This window comes from Nicotiana tomentosiformis, chromosome 1 (genome assembly GCF_000390325.3).
Source record: "Nicotiana tomentosiformis chromosome 1, ASM39032v3, whole genome shotgun sequence".
In the NCBI taxonomy this organism is placed as follows: Eukaryota; Viridiplantae; Streptophyta; class Magnoliopsida; order Solanales; family Solanaceae; genus Nicotiana; species Nicotiana tomentosiformis.
Window position 1 is genome coordinate 137,552,744 of NC_090812.1, and position 12,508 is coordinate 137,565,251.

Here is a 12,508-nt window from a genome sequence, read left to right on the forward strand (position 1 = left end):
AAAGTAATTGAAATTCATCAGTATTCAATAAACGGTAGAAAGAAATTTTGTTGATGATTGTTATTTTTTCCCAAGAATTGTGAACAAGAATTTTCAATCAAGAGATATAAAAGTAAAAGACTAATTGCATATGTTCGTGAGTATTCTGATGATCGTACAAAATAAGGTAAGGACCCTTATATAAGGATACAAATATGTAACGGCTTCCCCTCACTTAATTCCTACCTGTTACTAACATTAACTACATTAATTGCCCGCTACTGAAATTACTCGTAATGATTATGGTAATAATAGGTGATCGCACATAACCAGGGATAATGCTAATTCTCTTTCTATATTCGTAATTGTTCATGAATCTTCCTTTTTTATGGTCTTCACGCATCTCGTGCCTATTCCTTCTTTCGCAACTGTTAGATACGGTACTTTCTTCAATAAATCCTTTGAGTATTTTAATTGTGCCTCATCATTCTTCTTTATTAACTGATACAAATGCCACCTGTCACCATATCATTAGTCCACGTGTCATGCTAAATTTTCCACCAATACAGTACTATTTGTTCGATAGATATATAGAGATCCAACAGGTTGTCGGGTAAAACAAGTAAGTTTTCACTAATAGTTGATAAAGTTTTGATGCTTAATTTTTCATTATATATTATTTTACGTGAACATATTCTTGATATTTTGTTTGTTTCTTTTGAGTTTTGATTTTACTCTTGGAAATTTGTTTTTTGCTTTGTTACTTTTATTTTTGGATCTACTTATCTGCGAATTTTTTAGGTAACTTGTTTTAATTAATTCTGAAAAGTCTCCTCTTTTGGATTCGCAACATAAGCATATAGATACTTTTATTTTCAGAACTAAAGAAAATAATAGTGTGTTCCTAACACACGAGTGTAACTACCATGGGTTCCATTGTTGAATTAGAAAAACAAGATAAATGGAATTCATGTACAAATTATGAGTGCAAAAAGAGTAGTAACTAATGGAATGTTTATAAAACTACTAGAAGCTTTTTTATAAAATTTGTAACTACAGAAAAATGTATCTTTTTATTACTACTAATGTTATAGTGTATGTACTATTGTTGTAACTTGTAAGCGAATGTTACCTCTCTAATTGCCCCCAAAAAATGGCTCGAGTGACATCAACCCCGTGCCATCATTTGCTTATAATTAATTCTTTGATACATTATTTTTGTTTACCCTTAAAATGAGTAATAATTAAATTTGTACGCGGTCAAAGGATATGTGATTTAATTTAATATGAATGATCTAAGAACAGAAAATAATTAAAGTAAAGCGAAACAAAATAATCAAACCAAACGTGATGAACAATTAAGCCTGACTTTTAGATGAACACTGAAAATTGACCTCGGCCACGAGCTCAGTTATAACTAAATAAATAAGCAGTTGAAGAACACTATGATCAGTAGCTAGAGAACAAAAATGAACTTTTGTTTCTTCGATATGTGATGTTTGGTTATAATTATATATTTTTAGTACATTAGTTACCTTACATTAAAGGATTGGGTAATGATCGAAGACAAAATTATTAAAGGATCCAAGTTAGCAAATTGACGTGGGAACAATTGGAGTTCAAAAAGAGAAGCATGCACTTGAAAGCAAAAGTTAGGCAGAAGACATTGAATCTTAACAGAACTAAATCGTTGAAACACAAAAGCATGCGACGCGAGATTGTTACCTCGCGATTGAGCTCGCGAGGCGCGGCCTGTCGCGAGATTGTTACCTTGCGTTTGAGCTCGCTAGGCGATGCGTGGCGCGAGATGCTTTGTGCATTCTGCGTGGCGACGCGTGGTCCGGGTTTCAAGTCTATTTCATCTCCTTTTTGGTTTTGGATTTGATTATTTCATCTAGACCTTTTCCCTACACCTATAAATAGTTTTTAAACACCGTTTTTATATAATTTTGGACCGAAGGGAGAACAAGTCATTTTGGAGGCAAGAACTTCACGTGGAACAACTTTTAGAGGAGAAAATCATCGAGTTCTTCATTCCTTCATCTTTTCTTTGTAATTTGTTTATGCAAAATACTTGGAAAATTGTTACTACGAACCTGAATGGCTAAGCACTCTAGTTTCTAGGGTTGTGGTTGACATGATTATTAACGTTTATTAATTACATCTTCGTTAATTCAGATTATCATCTTACGGTTATTTTTTTAATTCTAGTTTTAACTTGTGAATTATCGTAGCTACCAATTCACCCTACTATATATGCTATGCTTGGGAAAGCCGTGTTTAGATTAGAGTAGAATTAAAGAGAGCTTGTTTCTGAACCCGTGGCTCGGGGAACGATTTCGCAGTTAGGATAGGAATATACCTAACAGTCTTGCTTAGTTAAAAACCGTATTATATTCGTTCATGATAGACTCAATACCGTAGGAATATAGGATTGATATATTATGGATAGGCGAGTAGTATTGTGGGAACATACTATTCATATAAACGATCCGGTCAATTAGCAACCATTGATAATCTGGATTAATAAGTGTGGTTATTGAACTTAATAGAATTGATAAACTGACCACAACCCTGGAATCTTCATCTCCTTTGAGTAAAATCCAAAACACACGTTTGCATCCCTAATAAATTAGCCAATTACTTGTTCAATATTTGCAAAAGTAGTTTAGTAGATAAATAATATTTTTTATTATCTTGGACAGTTAATTAATTTTAGTTTATTTAGTTAACGATTAATCAAAGTCTTTGTGGGTTCGACATTCTACTTTCGAGTTACTTTATTACTTGACGGTCACGTATACTTGCAGGTACTTGGGGAACCAACATGTTTTTGGCGCCGCTGCCGGGGACATAATTCTTGATTGTTTCTCTAAGTTAAGCTTTTAATTAATTTCTTCAAGTTTTTAATTTTTCTATTTAGTTATTTTTCTAGATTAGACTTTTACTTTTATCTTTATAGGTTTTGCTTATTTATTTTTTTTGTAAATATTTTTATTTTTATAACAATTCGATTTTTCTCTTAATGTGTTCATAGTTCTCTCAACATGACATCTGAGGAAGAAATTTCCGGAGACAAGTTTATTGATGAAGACGCTTGGCTGACGGAAGACTTTTATGGCCCATCTTTTTGGGCTTGTCATGATCTGGACTCTAGGAGGTCTGAATTTGAATATGGGAGTAAGGGTTGGTATTCGGACGGATATTCACAATTAAAAAAATATGCGGAACGACGTTATCTTCTAACAAAGTTGGTGAATGATTGGTCGAAGGAGAGAGTTGATCTTGCACAAAAAATTGACAAGTTTGGCTTGGCTTTGCACAACTTGGATACAAATTTGAGTGCAAAGGTTGATGCGTTCAACGCCCAATAATTTAATAATTAGTTGTGTGAAACTGAAAACAAATCTTCTAGACCAAATTGAGGAGCTAAAACGAGAATACCAAACATTAGACTAGATCTTTCTTGAGGATGCCAATGTTGAGAAGAGTGTTCTAGAGTCATGTGAGAAAGTACATAATGTTATATTTGAAAACTATGGTGTGGGTACATATGAGGATGTAAATAGTGATGTAGTTCTAGGGTTAGAACGCATTGATTCTCATTCCATGCATTTTTCGACATTGTGTTGGATGATGATATGAAAATTGAGTCATTCGAGTCTTTAGAGGAGCCAACGGACGAGGAGCAAGGTGCTTATATTCTGGAATTTATCGTGCCAGAGAGACATAATTACATACCTTATCTGAAGGCCAAGAAGTGTAGAATGTGAAATTGGTTACTTAGCCCAATTACATTTGTCGCACCACACTGCGAGCATAGCAAAAAGCTTGAAGCCAAATTGGGGGCTCAATTCATAAATTCGAGATGGAGACAAAAAAATGCTTCAAGTCGTGTCGCGACGTTAAATCAGGCGTTTGTTGGGAGGCAACTCATCTTTACTGCTTTCTTTTATTTTTATTTTTATTATATTATTTTTGTAGTGTCTGTTTTTATTTTGTAGGATTATAAGCATAGGAAGAAAAGCCATTGAAAGAGTGCAAAAGTGAGCTAGATGGTGAGAACTAAGTGTGGGGTGCCCACACGAATGACCATGCCTGGGAAAAGTTTGAGTACCCCGTGAGCCGCTATTACTTCAGCCTTTGGCCTTTTAGGGAGTTTCTTGTCCACCCTCGTTATTGTTTTGCTTTATTTGTGCATTGGGGACACTGCACTCCTTTAAGTGTGAGGTGGGAGAATTCCTCTAGATAATTAGTAGTAGTATGTTAGAAAAATATTAACTTCTTATTTTGATTTTATCTTCTTATTTTTGTTTTTGTAGTTGTGTAGTATTTTAGTAGCTCCTGAATGTTTTGAAAAAAAGAAAAATTAAAAAATTAAAAAAAAAATCAAAAAACAAAAGTTAGAAAAATTGAACTTTTCCCGACGATGGATCTCCTAGAAGTTTTCTTGAGGGATTAAAATCTAAACAAAAATCTAAAAATATGTCTTTTAGTTTCTTTAGGTAGAAATAATCCTCTGTGATTTTTTTTTGTACCTCGCTCCTTTTCCATGGGATGTATTTTGAACCGGGTAGTAGTTTGTTTTTAGTGTAGGACTTAGGAAAAAATGAAGGAAAGAAGATGAGAGTCCTAGGCGCCCTTGACTTGTTTGATAGTAGCATATTTAGGCTTTGACATGTGTAGTATCTTCCCTATGTTTTGAAATTGATCATGATGCCTTTATAAATTGGATGGCATGCCTCGTATTCTTGACTTATGTTCACTTTGTGCTTAATGCTTAATATCTTGTGGCTCCGTAAATACTTGCAGTAGTTTGAGAGTCGGAATGAGACCGTCCTTAGTGAGTCATGTGCCATATGTGAAGTGAGATTTTTGTGTAGTCCATGTTATTAAACTTATGTATAGAACTTGCTCCGTATGGGAGTCGAAAAGAATGTTTAGGTGAGGCTCGGTTTGAAAAAATGATTTTAGGCTTTCCTTGATCTTTTTGAGCTTAATTGCTTATCACAAATAAAAATTGATCCTTAGTAAACCTTTTTGAGCCTATAGACTTTTATTTGGCATCCACATGTCACGCCCCAACCTCGGGGAGCGCGACCGGTGCTCCACCGAGTGAACCCAGTTGAGCAAGCCTAGTAAACCTTTCCTACCCGGCTCATTCATGATCCAAAAAGGGAACGCGTCACCATTTGTAAAACAGGGGAGAGATCAGTGATATAAATATATAAACGTTGCTAGTTCATTTTTCATTATATACATTATGTTGTAGTTAAGTTCCCAAAATATAACTCGATCCAACGGCACCCCAACATACATACATGACCCACATAAACATCTTCGGAGCCTCTAAGGGTACAAAAGAGCAACATGACAATACCGGCAACAAGGCCCCGGCTATACCTCAAAATATAAAAACTTATACAAAGAAGGACTACATGACCCCAGGAAGAAATGGGGCTCACCAAGGCTGCTGTGATGAGTGTGAGGGAGAACACCACTATCTGCGATCAGCGCTATCTGCGATAGAACCACCTACATCCATTAAAAGATGTAGCTCCCCCGGCAAAAGGGACGTTAGTACTGTCGAATAGTACTAGTATGTAAGGCAAACACCAATCTCAGTAGAATGAACAGTGAAACAAAGAGAAGGCAGTCACAATAACCAATAAGTACTTCATGAAAATACAAGAAAAAACCAAATAAGGATCACACAATTCCCAATTCAATCTTTTCATCTTTTTAGGTTAATAATCTTTAGTGCCAAAGCCACAACTCATAATGCCACCGTATTTTTACACGGAGTCCGGTCTCGGCCCGACCGGCTAAGCTATCCCAAGTGAGACATATCCATATCCACAATGTAAATCAATAGTTCCAACACAAATGCCACCATGTGTACGGCATGGCGTCCGATCTCGGCCCGATCGGCTAAGCCATCTCACTTGAGACATAACCTCTTCTAATTGTTCACTCAATTCACATCTCTTTCCCATCTTTCATTACATGGCATAAACAGCCTCATTTATTAAATAGTTCTTGGCACTTGGGCATATTTTACAATTCAAGTCTTTCCCTTTTTATTCAATCAAATAACGTCATCATTCGTGTCGATAAGTACCATCATATAAGGCATTGCACACATAAGGGAAAGAACTTGGAAAATCATAGACATGTCCTTAAATAGCATAATGATATGGTAAATATCTAAAACAATGAGGGAACATAAATCTTTCAACCCAACACACTAAGGCAACCAATTCTAGTAAGATCAAGTCGGAACTTACACCAATCATTCGGACACCAGGAGTTTGATTCTAGGAAGAAAAGAGTTAGCCATACATACCTCAATTGCGCTTCTTTAGACTCTACAATTTTTTGGAACCCTTAGCAACCTCAATCTATTTAAGCAATATATAAATTGAACCCAAAATTAGGAAAACATTCATGGTTCTAGTTCACTTCTTATTTTTCCCACTTTTTATCACATGCATGCAAGATAAACAACCCTCACACCCATGGACCATCTTATTAATACCCTATTATAGCTATGTTTTAAATTAAGAGCTGGGGGTGATGAAGTCTTACTGTTTTGGATGAAGAAATTGAGTGCTCTACTTGAGTATTTCCAAGCTTTGAGTGATAGATGAAGATTAATTGATGAAAATTAGTTCCTCCCTCTGGAACCCTCTCTCTCTCTCACACTAGAAGTATCAGAAATGAGCTCAAAATAGACTAAATGTGGTGTTTTAATGGAATGGGGGTCGAATTTTAAATTAAGAAAAATGGTACCCCGACACAGGTCTGCGGTCGCATAATGGTTATGCGGTCCGCAAAGTGACCGCATAAATGTCCCTCAGGGGCCTGAACTTAAGGCCTAGGTATGCGACCAGTATGCGGTCCGTATACTATTTCCGCGGTCGCATAATGCACCGCAGAACTCCCTTCGCAAAAACTCAAGAGGGATTATGCGATCGATATGCGGTCCGTATATCAATTATACGGTCGCATAATCGACCGCAAAAATGACCTCAAGTTGGCCAAACTTACTGCTTCACTCTACAGCCATTATGCGGTCCGCAGAGTGATTATGCGGCCATATAATGGGCCGCAGAAATGCGTTCTTCTGCAAAATATTTTCCTCTCAGTCCGTAGGGTACTGTTCAATCAAAAAAAGTCCGAACCATAGTAACGCAGGAATCTAACTTGGCACCACAAAACCCCAAGTTTTTGGTTTAAATTTTTACGGGTCCTTACATCCTCCCCCACTTAAGATCATTCATCCTCGAATGAGGATCAAGGTTTGCTTAACACAGTTTCAGTCGCACCACGTAACATCAATCCCAGATTTGCCTAACTTCCTAACTTTCTAAAAATTTCGCCAGAGTTTCCTTTGTATTTAGGCCTATCCACCTGACAGAGAGCCCCCGAAACACACCTTAGCAATATATATAGAATTAAATAACACAGTAGAATGCAAAATAACCTCAACGGAAGCCTCATAGGGGACATATAACTAGAAAGGAGTGTCTTTATATTAGCCGAACAAGTGATACAAAACTTAAGGGGAACAACTTTATAGAGCTATTACATGGCTATTCAAATAAATGAGGGTACTTCTTTTTCATTTCATTCTCGGCTTCCCAAGTAGCTTCTTTGACTTGCTGGTTTCGCCATAATACCTTTACGGATGCAATTTCTTTGTTCCTCAACTTCCGGACCTATCTATCAAGGATAGCAACCGGAATCTCTTCATATGACAGTTCTTCACTGATCTCGATGGTATCAACCGGCACAATAGCAGACGGATATCCAACTACCTTCTTCAACATAGACACATGGAATACCAGGTGCACTAATGGCAGCTCAAGTGGTAGCTCAAGCTTCTACGCCACCTGATCTATCCTTTTGAATGATTCTATACGGCCCGACATACCTCAGACTTAATTTTCCTTTTTTTCCAAACCGCATGATCCCCTTCATGGGAGATACCTTCAAGAACACCCAATCATCTTCCTTGAATTCTAAGTTTTTGCAACGAACATCCGAATAGGAATTTTGACGACTCTGAGCAGTTTTCAACCGCTCTTTTATGATCTTAACCTTTTCCATAGCCTGATGCACAAGGTCTGGTACTATTAGTTCAGCTTCTCCAACCTCAAACCACCCAACCGGCGATCTACATCTCTTACCATACCAGGCCTCAAACAGCGCCATTTGAATACTGGCATGGAAGCTGTTGTTATAAGCAAATTCTATGAGCGGCAAATGATCATCCCAACTACCCTTGAAGTCAAGCACACACGCACGCAACATGTCCTCAAGCGTCTGAATAGTCCGCTCTGCTGGCCCGTCAGTTTGTGAATGAAAAGCCGTGCTAAGATTTACCTGCGTACCCAAACCTTGCTGAAATATCTTCCAGAAATTAGCTGTGAACTGGGCCCCTTGATCGGAAATGATGGAAACTGGAGTGCCATAAAGCCTGATTATTTCTTTGATATACAATTGAGCATATTGTTCCGCAGTGTCGGTGGATTTAACTGGCAGGAAGTGTGCTGATTTCGTGAGTCGATCCATGATCACCCAAATTGAGTCAAACTTACGCGGAGTGCGCAGTAACCCTACAACAAAATCCATATTGATCATTTCCCATTTCCATATTGGAATTTCCATACTCTGTGCTAACCCATCGGGCCTTTGATGCTTGGCCTTCACTTGTTGACAGTTTGAACATTGTGCCACAAAGTCCGCCACACCCCTCTTCATGTCATTCCACCAGTAAACTTCCTTGAGATCATAATACATTTTTGTAGAACCTGGGTGCACGGAATATCTAGAAGTATGAGCTTCTGCCATAATTCTTTCCCGAAGACCATCTACGTTTGGAATACATAGTCGTCCTTGCTACCGTAATGTACCATCATCCATACCAAGACAAAAAGCCATAGTCCTGTGTTTATGAATCCCCTCCTTCAGTTGCACCAACATTGGATCATTGTATTGCTTCTCCTTGACCTCCGTCATAAGCGATGATTCCGCCCTATTCCGCACAATCACTCCCCCTTTATTAGAGTCCACAAGACGAACTCCCAAACTGGCCAACTGGTGAACCTCCCGGGCCAAGGGCCTTTGACATGCCTCCAAGTGAACCAAACTACCCGTAGAATTCCGACTAAGAGCATCCGCTACCACATTAGCTTCCCCGAATGATACAAAATGTCGATGTCATAATCTTTGAGCAATTCGAGCCACCTTATCTGCCTTAAGTTCAATTCCTTCTTCTTGAAAATGTATTGAAGACTCTTGTGGTCCGTGAATACATCTACATGGACTCCATACAAATAATGATGCCAAATTTTTAATGCAAAAACCACCGCCGCAAGCTCTAAGTCATGAGTTGGATAGTTCTTTTCATGATTCTTAAATTTCCTTGAAGCATATGCTATTGCCTTACCATGTTGCATTAATACACACCCAAGACCGATCCTTGATGCATCGCAATATACCACAAACCCCTCGGTACCCTCTGGCAGGGTCAATACCGGTGCCGAAGTCAATCTTGATTTCAATTCCTGGAAGTTTCTTTCACAAGCATCGGACCACTGGAACTTAACCGTCTTCTGCATCAATTTAGTCAATAGGGAGGCAAGAGTGGAGAACCCCTCCACGAACCTCCTATAATACCCGGCCAAACCCAAGAAACTGCGAATCTCTATTGGATTAGTAGGTCTAGGCAAATCCTTCACCGCTGCAATCTTTTGAGGATCAACCTTAATTCCTTCTACGGAGATGACATGACCCAGGAATGTAACAGATTCGAGCCAAAATTCACATTTTGAGAACTTTGCATACAATTGGTATTGATGAAGAGTCTGCAAAACTACCCTGAGGTTATCGGCGCGATCCTCATGACTTGGTGAATACAAAAGGATGTCGTCAATGAATACTATCACAAAGGAGTCGAGGAACGGCTTGAAGACTCGATTCATAAGATCCATGAAAGATGTCGGGGCATTTGTTAGCCCGAAAGACATTACCAAAAATTCAAAGTGCCCATACCGGGTTCTAAAAGCAGTTTTTGGAATATCCTGCTCTCTTACCTTCAATTGATGGTACCCGGACCGCAAGTTAATTTTGGAGAAGAACTTAGCACTTTGTAATTGATCAAACAAATCATCTATTCTAGGCAATGGGTATTTTGTTTTGATTGTGACTTTGTTGAGTTGCCGGTAATCAATACACATCCGCAGCGATCCATCTTTCTTTCTGATAAAGAGAACTGATGCGCCCCAAGGTGACACACTCGGTCAGATGAAACCTTTCTCTAGCAAATCCCTTAGTTGTTCCTTCAGCTCTTTTAATTCCGCCGGTGCCATTCTATAAGGTGGAATGGATATAGGCTGCGTGCCCGGCATCACATCAATCCCAAAATCAATCTCCATGTCTGGAGAAATTCCAGGGAGCTCATCCGGAAATACATCGGGGAATTCATTCACAATTGATATAGATTAAATGGTAGGCACCTCAATAGTGGTGTCCGTAACTCGGACCAAATGATAAATACACCCCTTCCTGATCATCTTCGTAGCCTTAAGGTGAGAAATAAACCTACCTTTTGGCATAACATTATTCCCCTCCCACTCAATAGCTGGCTCGTTAGAAAACTCAAGCCTCATGATTCTGGCTCGACAATCGAGTTTGGAAAAACATGAATCAAGCCAATCCATTCCTATTATTACGTCAAAATCAATCATTCCTAGTTCAATAAGATCGGCCATGGTATCCCGACCACGCACCGTGACAACATAATCCCTATAAACTCGTGCGGCCATAATAGACTCGCCAACCGGAGTAGATACAGAGAACGACTCATGAAGCTGTTTCGGTTCTATTCCGAAGCTCGTACCAACATAAGGAGTAACATAGGACAAAGAAGATCCGGGATCAATAAGAGCATACACATCATGAGATTGAACAGTTAATATACCTGTGACGACATCTGGTGAAGCTTCTGCACTCTGTCGACCACTCATAGCATAAAATCGGCTGGGTCCTCCAGAACTCTGTGCACCACCCTTAGTTGCACCACGCCCTGTGGGTTCTGGAGAGCCTCGAGCTGGAGGGGGTGCTGAAGATGTAGCGGCTGTAGGACTGGATGACTTAGCTGTTCCCCTGCCTGCACCCTGATGGGATGGACGACACTCCCTCTGAATATGACCTCTCATTCCGCATCCATAACATACTGGTATGTCCAGGTAGCAGACTCCCAAATGTATTCTCCCACACTTAGGGCATGAGACACTCTGCTGCTGCTGGAATCTCCCTCCTGATCGGCCCTGATGGTGGTACCCTATGCTTCCCTGACCGGGCCTAAAGCGACTCCCCTGCTGCTGACCGTGCCCTGATGGCAGGGCACTAGCTGAAGACTGAGCATAAGACTGGGATAGCCCTGATGATCCTTCCTAAAAAGCTGCTCTCCCACCTCTGAATGAATCCCCAAGGTTGCCCGCTGATCGGGCCCTACTACTACTTTTCCGTTCCATCCTGAGCTTTAACTTTCGACCCTCCGTAGCTTGGGCAAATGCCACCATCCTTCCATAGTTCATGTCAGAATTTAGAGCAGCTGTGGCAGCCTCATTAATAACTAAAGGGCTAAGGCCCTGCATAAATCGACGCACCCTAGTCTCCATCGGCATCATATAAGCAGCATACTTTGACAGGCGCACAAACTCCATGTGATATTCCCACACACTCTTACTACCCTGTTTAAGGGTCTCAAACTTCACAGCACGGGCTGCCTTAGTCTCGGCAGGCAAGAAATGGTCTATGATGGCATCCGCAAACTCACTCCATCCTGCCGGAGGGCTCCCCTCCTCACGGGAATCCTCCCACATCTCAAACCAGGAATATGCCACCCCTTTCAGACGATAGGAGGCCAACTCTACTCCCTCTGTCTCCGTAGCACGCATAACTCGGAGAGTCTTATGCATCTCATCAATAAAATCCTGAGGGTCTGCCGCGGGATCAGTACCAGTGAACACTGGAGGGTCTAACTGAAGGAACCTGTTAACCCTGGAACCGGAAGAATCTCCTTGCAAGCTAAATGAGGTGGGTACAACATTTGACCTCTGAGCATAGGAAGCTACTAACTGAGTCAGCATCTGAATAGCTCCCCTAAGATCCCCATCGAAAATATCGGGACTAGGAGCTGGGGCTGGAGGCGGAACAGGTATACCGGCTGGAGGGATTGTAGCATCCTCCGCGGGTGTAGGAACTGGGGTAGTCTATTCTGGAGTAGACGAATCAGGCAGTGTGATAGTATGAGGATTATCCTCACCCACATTATCAAGCAAGGGATCAACAACCACTCCTAGGGTGGTATTGGCTTCTTGGCCAATTCTCGCTCTCTTCTTAGGTGCCATTTACTGAAAGTTAGAACAATGCACAAGTTAGGGGAAAACAACCTCACGTTCCGCTCTATCGCACGAAATAGAGCAACAATGAAGGGTATCATTCTTAAATGTCCAGG